The sequence below is a fragment of the Rhamphochromis sp. 'chilingali' genome, assembly GCF_963969265.1.
Source record: "Rhamphochromis sp. 'chilingali' genome assembly, chromosome: 13".
Classification (NCBI taxonomy): Eukaryota; Metazoa; Chordata; class Actinopteri; order Cichliformes; family Cichlidae; genus Rhamphochromis; species Rhamphochromis sp. 'chilingali'.
In genome coordinates this window covers 36811670-36834625 of record NC_137940.1, presented here as the reverse complement: position 1 = coordinate 36834625, position 22956 = coordinate 36811670, and positions in this window count along the sequence as shown.

Genomic DNA, 22956 nt, shown 5'->3' with positions numbered 1-22956 from the left:
GCAGCGTTATAATCTGGCCCATTGCAGGACACGGGCCAGAGTTGAAATGACCATCGGAATGCTCAAGGCCCGGTTCCAGTGCCTTCGTGGACTCAGGGTCACCCCAGAAAGGGCATGTGACATCATTGTGGCATGTGTGATCCTACACAACATTGCCACGATTAGAGGTGAACAGTGTCCAGCTGAACCAGACAACAGCAGTGATCCACACGATGAACATCCTGACCCACCCACGAACGTACAGGATGGAAGAGCAGTCAGAGACACCATATGCCACAACCATTTCCTGTGACCCGTCAACCCAACATGTTACAAGACAAATACACAGATACTGTGGTCAACTGCCTTTATTGGTCACCCTGTATGTCCTGTACACAAAGAATAAATGCGTATATTAGTATGTTGTACAAACACTGACATGATTCGTCCATCTCTGATCACTCCACCCACCCTTAACTGTTGTTCCAGCAGTACAATCTCCAGCTTCGACTTTTGGATCTGCAGCTGGAGGTGCACCATTTCCATGTCGCACTTTCTTATCTTCCTGGCCAGATATGTCTTATACAGCTGCTTCACAGGGAGCTATTGCAACAAGGGACATAGCATTGGCATCCATAGTACATGCCTACTTAGGTTGGTTGTAAATCAGTGCTGAACAACCCACTGTGGAAAGGTTCGTTGTAGGAGTGGCTGGACCCTCTTCCTCTTCATTTCCAGCATCACTCTGCCGGGGACATAGTAAGTCCATGGTGTCATCATAGTACCACATTGTCGTCAGTTGTTATATTTTCCACTGTACACTGTATACCTCATAGTGTGGCTCTGTTGCGGCCTCCTCTGTAGCAGCTGTCACCGTTTTGTCATCATGTGCCTGTGGTGGAGACATTTAACAACATTGCTGTTCTACTGTTGACACATGTAGTCTGTGGAGTATTACGAGTACTCACAACTGCATGTCGGTCTGGCTCAACAGGGGGCTGCACCAGATGCAGTACACCATCACCGTCAACTGGAAGAATATGGGGTTCATACAGGTCACTCATGACTTATGTGGGCGCAAATGGCAATTACCAGACATACCAATCACCATACACCTCATTGTCAGTATGCTCTCAGAGACAACCGACACTGAGGGAAGGCAAAATCAGTAGGTGTCAGGGTGGAAACGCTTTTATGAGCTTTATGTTGCATTGAGGTATATGTTCATATGTTACACTTATTGGGAAAGGTACGGAATGTACTACTCGCTCTGTCTCTGGGAACAGGGAGCTCACCCTGTGGGAGGTTAACACACACACACGCATGTATGCAAAATTAAAGGACACTGCTATGCTCATAATAAAGACGTACCACTGCAGCTCGGTGTGTGTGTGAGTCTCTCCCTGGGCCCTCACCCGTGCAGCACGTTAACAGTTTCCAAGTGTCTCAGTGTTGTTTATTCACCTAACTGTTTGATGACTGTCATTCTCTGTCAGTAGGACAGTAACTTCACTACGACATAGTTCATTTTGGTCAAGGTGACTGTGCAGAATGGATGTATGCACGCCATGTATTGTTTTGGATTTACCCCTTATGTAGGCACTTGTGTCTTGCGGGGTTATTGACTCAGAGGATGTCCCCGCAGAGATGCCTTCAGCCACAGGGCGCCCACTGTTTTGGCTGAGGGCCAACTGCTCAGCCTCTGTGAGTGGTGGTGGTGGAGGACCCCCACCTGTTTTTCGGGCCTCCGCTTTTTTTCTGTTGGCTGTGACGGCACACATTTGGGCATACAGAGTAAGCAAATATGTACTTGTAATGTGCTCAGATAATTTCAATATGTGCTTACAGGTGGTATATTACTGTAGCCTCTAACTGCAATTGATTTACATCGGACACACAGACCAAGCACTATGGCTCATAATACAATTACACCTTACCTGTTTGGACTATATTTTTATATTTCATTTTTACTTGCTGCCAGGAACGTTTGGGGCCTGTTGGGTTGCACCTGCGCTCACATCACAAAATAAAATGTATAACATAATAAATAGAATGACATATGATAAAATAACGTGTTATATGGGTGGAAATCCCTAGATCAATGTTTAAATTAACACTCACGCATTGACTCTGTCGGCTATGTTTTGCCATGCATGCTCCCTTTCTTTTGCAGCTGCGGCTGTGTTACTTTTTTTCTGCATGATGTGCATGCTGTCGGCATATGCTGCCATCAGAATTTCCGCCTCGAGCGCTGTGAAATACGTCGACCGCGCCTTCTTTCCCTCCGTCTCCATGGTGACTCGCTTAATCTGTGCTCCACTGATCGGGGCTTTATGTATCCTCGTCCGCGCGCTTCACTTGGGGTTAAAGCAACTCCGCGTTGACTGAACTAATTGTTATCAGCCTTTCTGAAACTGAATATTCCGAGTTGGACAGTTTGGGGTTACTCAACCGTGAGTGTCGTTTTTCACTCTGAGTTTTCTAAACCGGCTTCCTGAAATAGGGCCCTGCTCATTTAACATGTTTGTCTTCAGCAAAACAAAAAGCTGGCACCTGGTAAATATCTACACTTTATGCAGACTCTGCTGCCATCCACTCGAGCACGCTGGTGCAAACCATTGCATAAAGTCCTGCACACGGCCATCTGTTTAGCGTCCTTGGGGATTAAGCTCAAGGTCAGCAATAGCCTAAATGCAGACACGTAATCTTTAAATATAAGCACACACCTGGACTGAGTCAAATAAATGACAAAATGCGCACACATGTATTCCACATTTGTCAAGACTGCACCTGAGGAAAAGGGTAACATATCACCTCAAACTCACATTTGAGCTAGAAGTGAGAAATAAAATGACCCGCAGTGTTTTAGTCGATCACAAACACCAAATGACTGCAGTTTGACAGCCCAAGCTATTGCCACATTTCCCTTTCATACTGTTTTGTCAGATTTTCAAAGGCCTTGTTTGTATTTTAAGAAGAATAATTAGTTTGGCATCCAAAGATATTCTGTGACAAATAATATTTAATGCAAAAATTTCCCTGTTGTGGGATCAATAAAGTCTTATCTTATCTTACATAATAAAGCTTATGCCAACAATTTTTACTTTGTTTAAAAATGTATGAGCTATTTATGTTCTATATCATAATGATACATGAGGGACTTCCCATTACTTCTCCAAAATGTTCTGTAATCCAAAATCTTTGTTTTGTTTGTTTTGCTTGGTTTTCAACACAATATCCAAAGACAAAATCAAATTGTGTCAAAATATTAATTTGTGGTTTGGACATCACCGTGTCTCATTGAATATTTACCATATTATGATTATTGCTTTGTAAACACACACAAATGATTTGGTCTGTCCTCTTACATTGCAAGGATCAAGGTCCTTCCTAGACCGTTTTGTTCCTTCTCTCGTTTATGCAGGTGTAAAACAGGTCATACGGGTCTGCATTTTTTCTAGCTAGAACAATATCCATCCATTGGCTTCCGCTTATCCTTTTCAGGGTCACGGGGGGCGCTGGAGCATATCCCAGCTGTCATAGGGCGAGAGGCGGGGTACACCCTGGACAGGTCGCCAGTCTGTCGCAGGGCCAACACACAGGGACAGACAACCATTCACACTCACATTCACACCTAGTGGCAATTTGGATTATCCAATTAACCTATCCCCACAAGCTGCATGTCTTTGGATGGTGGGAGGAAGCCGGAGTACCCGGAGGGAACCCACGCAAACACGGGGAGAACATGCAAACTCCACACAGAAAGACCTGATGGTGGAATTGAACTCAGGACCTTCTTGCTGTGCGGCAACAATGCTAACCACCGTGCCACCGTGCTGCCTAGAACTATATCCTAGTGACCTAAACATCACGCATTGTCAGGCTCATCTTCTAAAGGCATTTAAAAAAAATCCCACACAAGAATGTTCCTCAGAGCTTGCCATACTCACAGCGAGCAAGGACAGCCACAACTAGGAACTCAGCTCCACTGTGTACTAATAACAGAAGTGTGATGCTAACAGTTAAAGTAAATCACTGTTACCTTCGATAACCATGTCTACCAGTAGAACCTGAAATAGATTTTTCCTGTTTTTCTTTTTTCCGATTCGGATCAGCTGAACATGCTGGTAACAGAGATGCTGATTCCAACTGGAAAAGAAGAGAAACAGAAATAAAGAGATTTATTTTATTTTCATTTGTTTCATTTAGGCATTTAAAAGAGATACTTCTGCTGTGGTGTGTCTGGTGTACAGATGGTGAGGCAGTTTGTCTCATTACGGATACAGTGATGTAAACAACACCTAGTGTGGCTGAGGCACCAACAATAATTCGAGGCTGATTTACACATTTTTAGGCAGCAGCTCTAACAAACAATGGGATCTAAGCAGACACTCACTCCTATGAGCTTCAACCTTTGATACAAAAGCGACTGCCATACACTGGGGAGTTGAACAACAATGTGAAGCATGGTGCCCCACCTAACAGCAAATCAATATTCGTGGGTTAAAGTGTAAAGTGTGATTAATGTATCGGCTCTCTATCGTGGACAGCTCCCGGTAGTGGTTTTGAATGCTTGTTAATGTCACAGATCTATTTCAGGAAAGTTATTAGCATTTTCATAGTTCTGCAGGGGACGGAAAAGAATGAACGCTGTTCTTTTGCTACTGTGCATGAATATTCAGAAAGAACAGGCCCTCATTGTCATTCATCAGGAAAAAATATGTTTCAGTTACAAGCTGTAACACAGTTGATCTGCAGCCGTGTTCTTTGTAAACCACAGTATATGCAGTGTGTGTGTGTGTGTGTGTGTGTGTGTGTGTGTGTGTGTGTGTGTGTGTGTGTGTGTGTGTGTGTGCATTCACCTATAGATCATTTACTTATAGCTTTCCATAATTTGGTTTCTTTTCACACAAAGAATTTCAAGTGAACTCCACTGGAACCAAAATGCGTCATTACAAACCACGTGAGAACATTCAGTCCACTCAGTGGCCAGATGTGTTTGGGCCTGGAGCAAGAAAAGTAAAGACTGGAACCACCTGGAACCACCCAAGTGTGATTACTGTATTCATATCTGCATAAACCAACCACACTAACAGGTGAAGAAAACTAGAGTTTGATCTTAACGGACTAAACGCTGCAGGTCTAAACACTTCAATAAGAAGAGATGACTTGGAAGAATTGAACATGATTTTTTTGAGATTGAGAAATGAATGTACTTGGTGATTAGAGTCCAATGACCCATCATGGCAGAACAGAATCCCAGCAGCAATGGGATTTAGGACAGGACCCTCTGGAATCTAGATGCTGGTGGTGGAGATGCAGACTGAGGCTTGAAAAGAGCTCTGGCTGAGGTGTCTGCGGTTGAGATGGGGACGAGGTGTATGGGCTCAAATTGTGGTCATAAATATTTTGAACTTGTAAATCACATGTGTATTTGTGTACTGAGTTTTTTAACCTTGTAAACCAAAATATCTGAAAGTTTTGTGTGTGTGTGTGTGTGTGTGTGTGTGTGTGTGTGTGTGTGTGTGTGTGTGTGTGTGTGTGTGTGTGTGTGTGTGTGTAAAAATATTACAATTGTTTTTTGTTAGCGTCTGGTTACAGATACAAAGCAAAAAACTACCTGTAAGACTTGGTGCTCAGGTTTCCTGGCTGCTTGTTGATTTCAACTTACAAGTACAAACTTTGACCTGATTTTTCTTCCTTTCAGCTGATTGGTCAATGTCATGTCAATCACAAATTTAACAGTCCAATCAGAGAACAGATGGGTTTGGTCCTTTGCTGAGCTGGAAGGGAGAATGACGGAGAGCACAGATTTAAACCATGCAAAGCAGAGGCCGATTGGCTCAAAGAAGGTGGGCGAGAAGATGATTGGATTAGAGTACTGCTGTCAGTATTGAGATTAACGGTGTGGGAAAACGGTAGTCATGCAAAGAACCGATCTTACTTATTGAACTCAAGCTTCATTTAAGGGCTGTTCAAGCAGTGAGACTAGGTTTTAGCCTGAAAATTGGAGTTGGGCTAAAGTTAGGCATTAGTCATAATAGTTATGATTATCATCACTTCCACATCAGACCTAACCCCACTGCTACACTTAAAAAAACAGACATTATCGTTATTATAATAAATGTGGCATTTGTCTGACAGTAACTACCAATGCAAAAAAGAAAAAATCAAAGTTTCAAATAAAAGAGCAATGGTGAAGCAGTTTAGTGCAGACAACAGACAAGTGACTCATACATAAAAAACGAATGCAGCATGACTTTAAGAGCACATTTACACTAGTCTGATCTATTTCGGGGGAGATAACTATGACTCCATTTACACACGTGTTCTCATTTGCTTCTTGTGAAAGCAAATCAAGTCAAGCAATTCCTATATCTATATGTGATGCTATCTCTGCTTGACTGAACGTTCTGATAATCATCTACTATTCCAACCCTAATGATTTTCTGCTCTCAGGATTGTCAGGAATCAATAAACTTATCTTTCTCAGATTTTAAGTGTTGCTAACTCATCTGTCGCCTTGCTGTAGAACCGACAAATATCCTGCAGCTCCAGAAAAAATTATGCTGCTTCAGATCGAAAGATAAAACTTAATGAAACTATTAATATATGTAAAGTAAGAACTATTACACTCACCTTGATTAGACTGGTGAACTCTTCAGCTGGCTCTCTGCCCTGTGGCAGCTGGAATAGCCTTATTCCTGCTGGATATCTATTTAAGAAGATGGATGAATGGATGGCATTTGGTGGCAAGTGAAGAAAATATAAGTTATGCAGAATTTCAGGTACACAGTGCAAGTTAAACTATATGCACAGAAAAAAGACTTCCCAAAAGAATATTTTCAGAATATATCTGCACCTTTCCTTAATAAAATAAATTATACAGAGACAAGATTTTGTGGGTTTTTTAATTGTTTCATTGTTACAGCATAGTTGTTAAATGAAGAAAAAAAGTTTTAACAGGTGCACAGGATCAAATAACTTGACCACGGGAGATTTTGTGAGTGTTTAAAGTTTAATGGTAGTTATGTATAATGTATTCTTAGTTATCAATGCAAGGAGTGGAGCAACAACCGTCATGTTTCACTGCAGTTTCAGTTCTAAGTTCCAGACAATCCACTGACATACAGACCAGTAATTCATATACCCTATTAGTTTAGAGAAACCAGTAATTTATTACTAAATTATACTTTCTATACTTGACACACACGTTGATTATTTTTCTCTGTTGCACCAAGATATGATCCCTTTAGAGACAGAGGTATTCTCTACAATGTGAATATAGATTACTTTACAGCATAAAGTGTTGAAAGATTCTGTTTTGTTCTTTAACTTTTGAGTGACTGTCAAAAACGGATGTTTCTTGCAGCAAAAGGAAAAAAGTTTTGATCTAAGAAGGAAACGTTTCTCTGAGTAAGAACTGACATATTTAAAATGGCATAAAAGTAAATATTTTTACCCTTATTAAACATTTTTGACATATTTAAAGCCTTAGAATTTGACAGATGGTTACTTTATATAAAATACATACACTTATTTGATTAATTTAGTGAGATTAGGCTGACTTTTGGGAAACCAGATCAAAGATTATAAGTTGACTTAATTATGTGAACAATGACACATTTCTGTTTACACCTAATCCATTTTTTAAAATTTGTTTTTTTATGCAGTGGCAACAGGGGAAAAAGGATCCTCAGTTGCTTTGTTATCAGTCTTCAGTCTACTCACTGCTAGCAGCCAATACAGTGACAATAGTTGGCCAAGCATTAATTTAAAATGACAAACACATTGGAATTTATATTATGCCAAGAAGAAACTTGTATGGTTTCTGCTGACTTCCTTCCCTGGAGAGCCCGTCATGGTACTTTGAGCCTGTCTTGTTAGACTAAAGCTGATGATGGTGAACTCGGCATTACATCTGAATTGAGTCTCTCCATCATTCACGAGAAAAAAGCAACGAGCCGGATGTAGAGCTCAGTCTACTGAATCCTTTATAGTATTGATATCCTCAGGGATAAGACAACATCAGCACCGGGATAGATTATGGTGTATTGACATTGCCATTTCCCTTCAAGGTGCCTGCATTTTATTTTATGGGTGTAAACATATTGCAAGGTTTTCTCATTATATTGAAGGAGTACAGTGTAACCTTGGAACAATGTAAGTGCGTATGAACTGTGTATCGGTATTAATCATGCATTTATTCCTAAAGCAATTCACTTTCATTGATCAATGAGAAAAGGAAGAACACAATGAACAGCTACTCTGCAGAACTTTTAATCTACTGCTTTGTCGCTGTGCAGTTTCAGGTAGTCACTGCAGAGGAGGCACTGCTGCTTGCTCATTAATTAGTGCAATGACATATCCTAATAAAGCCAGAATTAAAACAGAACTGTGCTCTTTATATGTATAAAATCATTACCTGATCTGAAGGCATCCACAGGTGATTCAGCATTTTAGTCTTACTTCTACTATTATATATTCATCCATCCATTTTCATAGTCACAGGGGTGCTGGAGACTATCCCAGCTGTCATAGTATGAAAGAGAGGGTACACCCTGCTGTCACCAGTCTTTCCAATGGCTAACACAGAGAGACAGACAACCTTCGGTGCTCACATTCACACATAGAGCCGGTTTAGCCAATTAAACTAAGCGTGTGTCTGGACTCTGGGAGGAATCTGAGGTGCCTTGAGAGAGCCTATGAAAGCACAAAGGGAACAAGCAAATTTGACACACATCCCAAAGATGTGTGTCAAATTTTAAAAAGATAAACTGCAAAGGCTCTACTGCATATACAGTAAAGACAGCTAAAGCTTTTTAGTGTTAGCTAATCAAGAAAATAACAGGCAGATTTAACCAGTAATAAAACTTGGATGAGTTTTGTAATTCTGTTTGCATGTATTTTATTTATTGCCGCCTTTAACTGCGCCTCAAATAATATCACACGTTTCCTGCATGTGTGTTAATTATATAGTGTGTGGTGTTATGTCTTTTACAAAAACGAGTCAAAACGTAAAAAACACAAGAAGCTACATCAACACACTACGCAAAAAGCTGGCCAAAGAAACAAGCTGAAAAATCGAGCTGCACACAAAAACAGGCAAGCAATCATGCAATCAGAAGCCTGGACTTTCCGATATTTCCAGTGTTTGTTATCTTAACTCCACTGTTTGCAAATATCTCTCAAAATCATGTCCAAATACATAAGCTGTAGATAAACAATGCATCTTATCCAGCAAACGTTTCAGCTGTGAAGGTAAATTCCCACTGCACAGCCACACTTGTGTGCAACTTGGTCAGTCGGCTAGCAAGATTTGGCACCTTAGTGATGCTGGAGACTTTTCCATCATTAGCCTGCGGCGTTAACGTTGTGTGGATTGTGATTTACAGTTTATTGCAAACGTAATGGGATTTTGATCAGAAATTTAATCATGTAAACATGTACTAGAAGTGTTTATCTACTTAGATTCCCTGTTTTTACATGTTCAAATAGAAGTTTTTCAATTTTACCAAACAAAAAATTTGCCAAATAATGATTTTAAAAATAGTGTGTGTGTGTGTGTGTGTGTGTGTGTGTGTGTGTGTGTGTGTGTGTGTGTGTGTGTGTGTGTGTGTGTGTGTGTGTGTGTGTGTGATGGTGGTATATATCTATATTTTTATTATTGCTGGGGTTTTGTTTTGTTTTGGAGGTTTTTTTGTAACTAACTTGTAACTAACGCAGTAGTAGAAGAAATGACCTTCTCAGGAGATGCTGAGATAATAGAATAAAAGTAAAATAGCTGAGAAAAATCACGCTTTGCTTTACTCCCCCCCTCCTCCTCCTCCTCCTCCTCCTCTGGAGGCACTGAGTTGTGAAGCAGTCCCGCTGGTGAAACTGAACTACCCAGGAGAACTACCCTGTGTTTTTGATGGAGACAGGCATGCTATCAAAAAATATGTCAAAAACTACCTTTGGTGTGCCCACAGTGGTCAAAGCAACACATTTGGCCAGGATTTTCATTTCCCCTGCTAAAAGGGGATTCCCCTGACCAGTTAACAGAACATGGTACAAAATGGGCAGTCAGCAGTACATCAAACCCAGGAGTGTCTCAGAGGTAGTGGCAGGTCTGGGACAGTGTGCTTGTTTGTTATGATTTTGGGGAAAAGAAATGCTTTTGGCTTAATCTGCCTGTCAGGGAATTATACATTATTCTCAGGTAAAGGGGTTTACAGCATTTGCCAAATCTTGGAACGTAGACTAACACATGATATTTTTCACTGAATATAGGCAAAACCTGACGGATAAATTAGAGCAAAATCTCAGTCTAAGTGTGGCTCTCCTCACAGAAAACCTCTTATCAAATAAAATGATAAGTTGTGTTCAAAGAGAAATTGTCTTAAAGAGTCGGATGATTTAGAAATATATTAGTCTCAGGATGTTTTGGGATTTTCTTTATTTAGATTTTTGCCTGCAATGTGAACAAAAACAACAGTCGCAAGCCTTTTTCTATACAGAAAACAGATAACGACCATAAAGTTGTCAAAGGCCAGTTTTTTTTAGTGGATTAAATATTTTGTTGATGTAGCATTCAGTAAAATGACTGATTTTAAATAGTCAGAACAAGGACATGTCCAGAGGTTTTGACAGAAATGTGACTGTAATAAGATGTCCATGGATGGCAGTGTGGAGCTCTAACAAAAGCAGAGTCTAGTAAATGTGCATGCACCTTTTGTTCACAGGTGTGGTGCATAAAACCACCCCATGGGAGACCATTCTCAGTGTTGACATTTTCATGGGTGGAACTACAGAGAGACGAAGACAAACTCATGAATAGAAATAAGTGTTTGTATGGATTATTGTACTGAATGTGAATGGCCCTAAATGAGAGTGAAACAGAGAAAGAAAGACAAGAATGAGTGAACATAACTGATATAGAAACATGCAATGAAAGGAAGGCAAAGTCCTAGCAGACTGCAACCTACTTACCCTCTGTAAAAACAATTAAAGTGCACAAGTGTTACTACATGTTCACTGAACATGTAGTACACAAAGAAAATATGAAGATAAACAATCTGGGAAATTAAAGGCAATCAAACCCTGTTTGTAAGAAAACTTGATCAGTCTCAGCACAATAAGCAATAGACAACGACTGCATATAAATGCATGAAATGCTTAAATCAGGATGATCAAATCATCATTTTAAATGTAATGGCAGCAACACATTTCAAAGTTTAGACAGAGCCATGTTTACCACTGTGTAGCATCCCCTCTCCTGTTAACAGAGGATTCTAGCTGCTCAGCCATCTGTCATATTTCTTATTTCATGACTGTTCATGATTGTAGGATCCGTACCTTACAACATAAAGAGCCTTGAGTGACTGTGATTCTGATTTGGTTCATTTCAATAAAAGTAAATTGAAAACTAATGCATCAAACATTTTCAATTGGAGGTCTGGATTGCAGGCAGGCCAGTTCAGTCCTAGACGTTTTTACTGTGCAGGGATGCTGTTGTAATAAATGCAGTACTGCATTTAGCATGGTCTTGCTGAAATATGCAAAGCCTTCTTTGAAAAAGAGGTTGTCTGGATACGAGCGTATGTTGCTCTAAACCCCATGTATACCTTTCAGCACTGGTATCTTTCCTGATGTGCAGTTTTTTCCAGATTTCAATCTTTTCTTCAGAGAAACTCTGCCTGAGATGCTCTTTCCAAACACAGTCACCTTACTGACCTGTTGTCAGTTAATCAGATAAGTTGCAAAATATTCCTTATTATTATTTTATATTTGCAGGCATTTGAGACGTGGCCATACAGAAAGACTCTGAGGATACCTTGGACAGCCAATCGTGTAAACGAAAAAGAGAAATTGTCAATCCCATCAAGATGGCAATGAAACATAAATACTTTGGCCACACAGTGCGAGACAATAAATCCCCTCTGCTACAATAACACGTAAAGGGTGAAATCAGGGACGATGTGGCCTCAGTTACAGAAGAATATCCTTGCTCTTACATTTAGGCTGAACACACTGTTCATAAAGGCAATCAACAATAAAAACATCATGCTGCTGATAACCAGTGCTCTTTAAGGAAAGGCACTTGATTAAGTTAAGTACTGACATTCACTATTCTATGGTTCACCAGTCTTGTTTGTATCATTGACTTGTTTTTATGTTTTTATCATTTTGTAACGAATACAAGATTCATTCATGTAGTCTTGCCAGACAAATTTAAATGCCAGCTGCCTACAGCAACTGAGAATAATAGCTTAATCTTATCTCTTTTAAATGGAACAAATATGTGCTGTTTCATTGGCTCACATGTCTAAAGATGCAGTAGTAGTCATTCATATTTTAATAAATGAAGAAATCACTCAAATCATCATTGACATTTTATTCTCTATAAATGGTCATAAGTAGGTAACAAAGTTGCAGATATTTGTCATGGAAGTAGAAGCATTGAAGACATGACAAGAGTCAATGCACCTTTTTCTCAAGTTCCTTTGTCATTATATTTGTGAATACATCTGCCAATACAAGTACAGATTTATTTTTGTCACTCAGTAAATCTTCAGCTCTTCAGTTCAGCTACTCGAGGAAAATATGTTCCCAGCGACAAACAATTACTGTAATGTTTTACTTGAATTCAAGCGTGTAAAAGACAGAGAGAGAAAAGGGGAAGAGAGAAAGCCCTTGTGTGCGTTAATCTGTGTATCTGTGAAAATGTGTGGGTTAGCGCTTATTTATGTCATGGTATTTCTTGCCGGGTATTTGAGCATTAGATATGTCGCATATACAGCAGTGACCTGTAATGAAACGGCAGACTGCAGAGTGCCATGGTAATTACAGCAGTGTAGCATGGTCGATTGCACCTGTTACCCAAGTGTTGCAAGTGAATGGTAAATTCCGTAGGATGGTTCTGACTTAAGATGAATTGTTTACCAAATGTGTCTGTGTGAACTAGAAAGGCACAGAGTCCACAAGCTCCTATAAATCTGGTAATATCCCTCTCAAATACTAGTGACAAGGGACCAGACGCGCATTTATGTTAAGACGGGTAAGTGGTAAGATTTTTGTCAGGGAGCAAGTGAGAACAGAGAACTTGTACTACAAAGCAAGATTTGGGACTTAGCAAGGTGACTTCAGGTTAAACCTTGGATTATCAGTGTTTTGAAAGAGTTTCACTTCTTACCAGGTAACTTATGTGGCACACCTATGTTTAAGATGTTCACACATAGTAAGAAGGTCCGGGTTGTCTGATCTTTTTGGGGATCATCTAAAGCCTTTATCTTTTCATGATTCTTTCAGTGAGAATTTATATTCACAGTTAGATTTACTGTCACTCAACATGTTAAAAACTTGAAAGAACGAAAAAAAAAAATTCTTAGGCCAGAATTACAGGATTAATTCATGTAATGCATATTTAACCTCTCTTTTTCTTTTTTTGTAACAAAACTAAAGTTTGCTCTTCATTCGTTATATACATTCACGTATTTAACATGTTTGCATCTGCACATCTTCCAAGTACTCCTACAGCTAGATTAGGAAACCCTGGATCAACTTGATAACCAAAGGTTTGTGAGTGCTTGGACCAGTTACAGCTCTGCATGTAAGTGAAGCTAGAAAAGGACAAGATATTGTGGGTTTGCAACAGTCAATATATTTCATGGTATATAATAACAGGGGTAATATATTTCATGGAGACCACAGAAAAAGTAGAATTTATGTGTCTAAACATTTAGAAAGGTCAGCAAGGTTCACCATTATTCAAAATCAGAAAGGGAAAAACAAGGAAGTGAAAATACAGGAAATAAATAAATATATTTCTAAATTTATTATAACACACTATGTTAAACTCCAGACAAGGGATTAAACAGGCATCCAACATGTCCTTGTCCTGAGTTGGCCTCTTTACTTGATGTGGACTGGTGCATAACAACTGCATTAGATGACTCTAAGGCTCTTTAATTTTTTTTTCCCTGAAAGACTCATTCCATTCAAATCCAATATCAAAGGCTTGTTCATTAAATGTTAAGTATGTGTCTAGTAATTCTAGTGATCTTTTTAAAATCTATTTTTAGACATATGGGACTACATTTGTGCAGTTATTGTATCTCCTAGGCCAGCAGTCTTCTTGTGTTCAGACGAACTTGAAAAATCTCATTCAGACCTTTTTTTGTTGTTTTTGAAACGGATGACAGGCAGAGTTTTCCTACTGGTCTACCAAAGCAAAAAACAAATTCTACCCTTTGCAGTCATCCTTTAAATGACCTCCACCTTGTATCTGCAGTTGGCTATTGTCTGTGGAAGTAGGCTTAAGTACATTCGCACTCAGGCCCATCAAAATAATATTTAACTGTGTTTATCTGTTGTCATGGCCCGGGTGAGTGCAGGGTTTTTCCACTCCGCTGGGCTCCACCTTCAGGCAGAGACTCCAATCAGCTTCTACACCTGGTTCCAATCAAGTCACCAGCATATAAGACAAGCACTCACAACAGACCTCTGCCAGATCTTCTGCTAACTCACGTCAGTGCTAGGCCACCAAGCCCTTGTGAGAGCCCTAAACAATTGCATTTCTCCTCACTGTGTTTTCTTTGTCCTAGGACCCACCTGGCAGTCACGCTTCCCAAGCTAAACTACTCACATCTCCACCTGAACGCTGGTTCTGTCATCTGGTTGCTTCCTTTTCATCATTAGACTCCACCTGCCTGCCTCCCTGCCAAGTCCCTTGCTCCAAGTATATTCTGGACCCTCTCTGGACACTCCTCACCCGAAACCCCTTGGACACCCCTCCTCGCATGACACTTTAACCTGCAACACTGACTGCATACTTCCAATCAAGCCGCTGCCCCTTTTTCCATTCCCAGGATCCGTCCATGAAATCTAGCACCTAGTCATAGCACTCAGTTTCATGTTCATAGTTTGACCTCATAGCTTCCAGAGTTCATAGCATTCATAGTTTCCTGCTTTGTAAGTTAACTAGGCACTGTAAATAAAGCACTGTGTTCACGCCCGTTTTGCCTCCCTCTGTGTCTGCATTTGAGTCCACACCCACAGCCTGGCCCTCTCAGCCGTAACATCTGTGTCTTAGAGCTTGCCAAACTTGGTTGCCAGCAGCCTTTTCTGTTGTTTGCATAGACACATTGTGCACAGTGCTGTTTTATCAACAAACCTTGATGTCAGTTTTTATGTCAAACTGGTGAGGATGCAGGAGGAAGACTGATGACAATATATTAGCTGTATTTGAGTCTTACAGCTGCATCGTTTGAAAGAGGATAATACGTAACTCACAAGAACATACAGAAGATCTACATTACACTAGAAAGAAGCCCACTATTATCCTGCCATCTCTTCTCATTCAACAGCTGGCGGAGATGCTTTTGGATGATTGAAACACAGAGTAGAGACTCTTGGGGTTCCTATCTTTGAACCAGGTCATGAATGGACACACTGCCTCAGGAAGTAAGTAAGTGAGCATAGTATAATAAATAGAGTCAATATTTAGTATTTATTATCATCTGGAGAAAAGCTCTGTGAAAGAGAGATGTGCATACATAATACTTTAAGAATTCCTAGTCTTCTGAACAAGGTAGAAGGAAAATATTAAATATAACTGGAGGGTAAAGATAAATAAACTACAGCCCATGAACAATACCATGGAAATACAACAGAACAGCCTCTACAACTAAAATTGTGTCAGTTGAAAGGGGGCATCTGACACAATGCATGACCAAGAAAGCTGTATCTGCAAATTTTCTTCTGAATAAAAATCTAACACTGAAGGAAAAGATGGGGCTACAAGTTCAGCATCAACCTAAATAATGAAAACATTTTACAAAACACACACAAAACTATTCACCCTAACTTTCTGCCCAAATCTAAGCTCTGAGTTTACTCAGTGTCTCTGTATCACTCACTTTAGCTCCATACCTCTAAAGCCAACATCCAATTTCGAAACCCAAGAGAGAAGATGCCCTACAGACCTGCCAGAACAAACACCCGGAGAAAATGTGTTATCCACAAAACTTAAACAAACACCAACCTCAGCACAACTCCCAGGACGCTACAGCCTTCCCATATAAGGTTAATTGCATAACAGGACTCCCCAAAACAAGTTATGAATTATGCATGAGAATAAAACTTTACCTGTCACCAGCTCACTAACAGTTTATGTGGAAAGGTACAAATTATATTCTTAGGGATCCACAAATATAAGAGAAATGCTATTCTTAATCGAACTTAAACGAGTGTAGTGTTCCTTTTACCGCATAATATACGATGACATTCAGAAGTTAAATATCAGAGCATGTTCCAGTAGTAGTAATCAGAAAAATTACCAAAGGAGGCAATGTTTTGCTTTTTAGCAAGGTAGAGCCATGCAGACATTGGTAGCAATACCTGGAGTACAACGCATTGCCTGTGTTTTGGGGGGTGGGTTTCACTTAAAAATACTACTGGAACATGTTCTTGAGTCTAATCAGTAATCTATACTACAGTGGTAGGCCAGATTAAGAACTCTGTACTTTTACTGCTGTTTAGATGGATAGTAGAGTGGATTAAAGTGAACCTGAAGGCAGCTGAAAATTTTAATAACTTGGTTTTCTGGACTTTCTGCTTCAAATGGAACAGAACATAAAGTAAATGTAGAGCATGTAGAACATTTCTGAACAAATTAAATGACTAAAGGAGGATAAAGACATTCATTTCTATAAGCTAAATATAAAAGACTCAAGGTCAAATGAGAAGAACAGATTGCGGTAAAAACGGCTAACATATTTTCTATAAGTAACTCTGGTAAACGAGTATCAGCATCAAAGGTGAGCACTGTGTTACATAGCTGCCGTTTTCAGAGTGCATGCTGTTGTTCAGCAGTCTCTTTTTGTCTCGTGAATAATCAGATGATGTCAAGATATTTTATAGATTTCTATTGTTGTTAATCCTCTGTGGGTTCTTTCTGTCCTCTGCTGCTTCGATGATCTGCTTACAAGTCAGCGAGGTATAAGAAGGACAGACGTGGGAGTGTGTACGTGCACTCTCCCTCAGACCTCCACAACCCACACAAAGCTACATCCTGTGCATCTTGTACACACACATTTTACTTACAGTCTTTACAGATTGAGGAGCAGGTGAGGTTTGCATTTATTTGAGGCTGATGCTGCTGATGCTCCCAATTTCTCTCGGTCACCCTCAGCCACACACTCGTACATTCGCTCACTCTCCTGCACACACACATACACAGAGTGTGGTCCATCAGATGGCTTGCATGAATGATGATCTATCACAGCTACAGATATTGAATCAAGGTGTTATCTCATGAATCCCTGAGGTGTTTCTGTTTGTTTATAGGCAGAGTCGGGTCTAATAATACATGGCCCCTGCAGCAGCGTTATTAATAGACAATCTGGATGAATATTAGTGGTGTTCAATCATTGACAGTGGCCAGAGGCCAGAGAAATTTGGATTCTCATTATTCTTTTTAGTCAAACATAAATACACAATAAGATTATATCAAAATGAATTATCTTGGCTTATCAGGAATAAAAGCCCAAACTTCTTGCTACCAAGTCTTTCTATATTTGTCTTTTTATCCACACATCTGCTGCAATTCTGACAATGAACAGATGGAAGAGTCACATTAAACTTGCAGAAAAGAATCCAGAACACATCAATTTTCCAAGACAAAAAAATGTGCTATTTGTCTGCATGTGCCACTGTGCCATTGGATAAATACAGTCAACCCCAAGAAGCTCTGAACTGCTGTAGGAGGAAGACTATGTAAATGTGTGAAATGGCTTGGTAAATGGTGATGTACTTAGGCAAGAAAATGTTGCCTGTGAAATCATCCACTGATGCCTCCCACTGTGGACACAAAGTTGTGGGAAAATGGTCAATTAGCAGATAAATTAGCTATCGAAATATTAACAAAGAAATTCTACCAAGGAATTACCAGAATCACCAACTCTATCTCATATGCTATTTAAATTCACTCTTTCTAACTTTGATGTTAAAGTAAAGAGAGAAGGTTAAGGACAGGAATGTCACGGAGGATCAATGAGGAATACGTCGCCACAGATGTTTCACGCATTAGAAATCCACAAGGCTCAACATATTCTGACATCCCGGAGGGCCTTCCTACCCACCCTCTTTGTAAATGTGCTCTGAACATTGAATAGAACGATACCCGGCCACACAAGGGATTTTGAAAATGAAAATTACAGTTAAACTCCTTGAAGTCAAAATGATTCATGAGTATCAAGTCACTTTAAATTTTCACGAGGAAGCACTCGAATAAGAAAAATCCTGGAAGACTTAAAGAACACTCACGAAGATAAAAATCAGCTGACTCTGTTAACAAAACAAATTTCAGATGTATGTTAAGCACGAGGTTTACAGCTGATGTAGATTTAATTAATTCTCACTATAGTTGAAATGGCTTATTTATTAATTTGGCAATCAGAGGATCGAGCAAAAAGCAGCACGATGTACGCTCAGCTGTGTTAACTGCTAACATGCTGACATGGCCACAATGGCAATGTTAAAAAGCTGACCATAATCTTTAAGACTATACTTACCATTTTCATTTATTATGCTTATGTATACTAATGATTGCAAGACAGACATTAAGTACAATTAATAGGTATACAACTAGTGGACAAGTTACAAATCTAAGATGTAATCCAGGTTGTCTTATTCTTATTCTGTGCTTCACCTTGTTATTGCCCTGTTTGTCTCTCTCTCTGCAGGTCTGTCTGTCCAAGCATGGTGCCACGTTCCTGCCTCTCTGGCCAATCATCTGGTATACCTAACCAGCACATCCACTCATTAGGACCCAGCAGGATTTATACCTTCACAATTGTCTGACAAATTGTTCAGTACTTTTTCCGGCACTACAGCCGTGTTCGTGTTAGACTTGCGTCTTCCTTGTGTTGTTTTTTTGAACTCTGCTTTGACTAATGCTTGTTTTTTTTTTTTTTTTTTTTTTTTTTCTAAATGACATCAGAAACAGCAGTATGCGACATTACGTGATGGCAGAGCTTCAGTTCATCCTTTGTCATTTTTTTTTTTATTTTTTTTTATTTTTTAATAAATAGGACAGGGGGAATGAATGAGAGAGAGAGGGGGAGAGAAAGAAAGAAAACCAAAGGGGAGAAGAGACGGTGAGAAGGGGGGGGAAGAGAGAGAGAAAAAAAAAAAGAACTCCTGGGTCACCTGTATGGAGAAAAAAAAAAAAAAAACAAACAAACAAAAAAAACAAACAGAGGAGACAGCAAACAACAAAGAGCAACATAATAATAGAGAAAACAAAGCACCATCACAATAAACTAGCTAGTCATAGATATCAATGTTTACTAAATAATAAACGATATTGTGCAGCACGCAAGATAGACAGCGCACAGTGTGCTTTGAGGCAGCAGCCAAGAAAGCTTTAGTCCGCGTCTGTGAATACCCATGTGTGCATACCTGTGTGGATCAGCATGCTTGCATTCCAAAGGTTTCTCCATGTAATGATCTGCTAGGGAGTGTGGGGGGGCCACAGCCCCGTCCTCCAGGGTGTGAAGCGGGTATGGAGGAGATCAAAACTCCAGACATCCAGAGGCCCCCAGAACACAAGAGACCATGGAAGACCAACAGAGGGGCAGCCGCGCCACTGTTCCAGTAAGAGCTGAGGAGAGTCCCAGATGAGGGCTCGCCCAGCAGCCGCGGAGCAGAAGTCAGGGGGAGTTGCAGTGACGCGCCCGTGAGCTCCGCCGGCCCCCAGCTGTGCCTGAGTGACCGAGCCCTAGGCCGAGAGGCCGGGGGCACCCCACCTCCAAAGGGGCCCGAGCGAGCCCCAGGCCCCAGGCCCCGACAAGCGGCCGCCAAGGAGTGAGCCGGTGTGTACCCGGACGCCCACCCCCAGACACAAAGAACCACCAACACACCGACACCTGAGGGAGTCCGCCACCGGCAGGGGAAGTGGTGGTGGGTGGAGATAGGCCTCCAAACCTTGGAGGGCCTGACGGACGTGGGTTACTGACCTGGCAACCTGGCTGCCCCTGGGTGGGTCCGGGATGGGCGTGAGGTTCTGGGGGCGCTCCGTCTCTGGGCTGGGGCCCGGGCCGGGCCTCGGGGGCTTGGGTCCTGGTTGGTGTGTTGCCGGGGTTGTGGGCGGGTGGGTGCATGGGGGCCCGGCCCTGGAGCAGGGTGCCGCCGGTGCGTTGAGCCGCCTGGGGGGCTCTTCAACTGGTGGGGGGGATGGTCACATCTTGCAGGAGCTTTCTTCTCTTCAGGAACTCTCTGCAGGAGGGGGAGATACAGGAGAGGTGGAGGAAGATCTCAGCCTGGGCGTTTACCGTCTTATGTAGTCTGGAAGATGTGTGGATGGTGGGGTGGGTGCAGTTTTCTCTGTGGTGGGGTTGGGTGGACTGTCCAGGGCTCTGTGGAGCCGGGGGGCGCTACTGCACTGGGCCCCGGTCTGATGGGCCTGGGCCCCCCTTCCCTGGCGGGTCGCGAAGGGTGGGAGTGCCTACTGGGGTCAGCGGGGGAGCTGGCCCCAGGGAGGGGTTACCTGCCCCCAGGGAGGGGTTACCTGCCCCTCCCTTCCTTCCCTCCCCATCTCCAGCTGCCTCCCTCTTCCCGCTCCTCCACAACCACCCACACATGCAGGGCCTTGGAGTGGGGGTATGTCACCAGGGTGCAGAGGAGGCTACCCCCCCCCTCTGTCCCCTTCTGGCTGCCTCTGCCTCAATTTTATCCCACAACTTAGACATTCACATTATTCACACTCTCATTACACATACATATAGGATCTTGGGGGTGGGCACAATCACGGAGTCCAAATCACCATCAGGGGGTACACCTCACCCCTGACGTCGTTGCCCACCTCTCAATTTTAAATACACTTAGTCATTGAGGGCTAGCAGGAGGGACTATGCGCTTACCTGCTGCTCCTTGGCAGGTAGCTCCATGCCCTCCTGGGTTTTAATTGCACCTTAGAACACACATGCATCAACATTACAATGAGCGGGTGGAGGGAGGTTTGGAGTCTTCTCCCACCCCCATTCTCTGCGGCCTGCTGGAGCGGGAGGGCTAGTAGGAGGAGTTGGCCGTCCGACTGCGGTCTGGAGTGTGGGGCCTCCCTGCTGCTGCGGAGTCGGGGTGGTCTGCCTCTCCCCACCGCAGGGAAAAGGGTAACACCACCTGGGTCTGGGTGCAGTTCCCCCCTCCAGGGGCAAGGGTACCTAGACCTGGTTTGTAGAGTACGCTTGGGGAGTGTGATTGTGTGTACAGCGTCTCTTTATGTCTGTCTCCACGTTGGTTGAGTGTGGAGTGAGTGCATATGAGAGCATGAGGGTGGGAATGGATGTTTGTGTCTGTGTGTGCCTGTATGTCTGTGTCTATATGTCAGGTTGGGTATCAGACGCCACCTCTCTGGGCCTAATGCTTGTTTTTGAACACCCACCAGTCGGCCTTTGCTCTTCGCTTCCTTCACTCATCACAGCTTTGTTCTTTAGCCAATCTCCCCAATGCTTTTCAGCCTCTCGCCTGCACCAGGCAGCTTCCATTATCTCAGACCACAGGTCCAACCAATAAACCATGTTTTACTGTGATCTTTTTACTTCCTGAAATATGAATTATGTTTCACTTTTGTTCATTTCTTCACTATTTGGCCCTCCTGATGACTCTGCTTGAAAATTATTACAATTTCCACTGAAGAGTTTTGGGGGTTAATAGTCTCAGCTGTCAAAAAAACACACACAAGAAGCTTTTCATGTATTCGTTCACTGCTTGTTTTGACTACTCTGTTCTATACTGCATGTAGAAGTACACCTGGCACGTGTCATATTGGACCAACCTTTGATCTTGTATCCCAAATCAGTGCTCACAGTAGTGGTCAGGGGTAGGGGAGGACAGCCAGAGGCGATCCTGCTGGCTACTCTCTTCTCTGGCAAACTTGCAATGTCAAGTCTATAAAAAAGGTCCCGGTAAAAGCTAACATTGTGCGAACCAGAGGCATTTGTCTGAATTACAGCCCAGTGACATACAGTAACTTTAGGAGAGAACGGAGATAAAACTGAGAAATGATATCTAACAAGAGATTTCACTGCCTGTGTAAAAAAAAAAAAAAAAAAAAAAAGTCAACCAAATTAAATATCATTTTCGATCAAATGCCTCACACCTACACTGATGCACAGCAGATAGAGATAAGAACAAGTAGAGGAGAAAGCACCGATAGGCAGATATCCCACTGATAGGAATACAAAAGGATAAATCGATCAGCTTGTCCTCATTTTCCTGCACACAGGAGTGAACAAGCAATCTTCTTTTGCTGTCCATACCTGTGTGTTGAAACGCTCCTGGGTTCAGATGCATAAAACTTGTGGCTAAATTCTTCTGTAGGTATATGGACTAAAATGTATGTATGTGAAATATAGAGTATTCTTTTTGTCAGATCTATAAACCACACACTTGATTCTGTTTGCCAAATATTAATCACTGTGAAACTATTACCTCTATTTCCATAAGCTGAAGTGAAAACAGCCTTTAACTTGCAATTTCATATTAACACCTGAGCAGTAGTTGGAAGTAATGAAGTACAAATACTTCATTACTGTACTTGAATAGAATTCTTAGTTAACTGTACTTTGAGGTTTTTTTTTTCTTATAATTTTTTTACTTTTACGCCACAAAGTTTTGCACACACATCTCTACTTTCTACACTTTGCATTTTTTAAACAGCCTTGTTCCTTTAGGTTTAAAGCTTTTCAGGGAAGTTACTGATTATTTTGCATTACTGCGTGTTTTCAAGCATCAAAGCAATTCAAACCTAAATGTCACACACTTTGTCTGCAAGCTAATCATAGATGATGGAGAAAGTTGTTTGAAAAACAGGACACCGGTTGCTGAGGTTAGGTGTTTATATTGTGAAACGTCCTGCAGGTATACTACCCTTGTGTTATTCTAAGGTTGCATGAAATTACTGGTTAGTTTACACTAGTTAGTTTGCAGCACTTT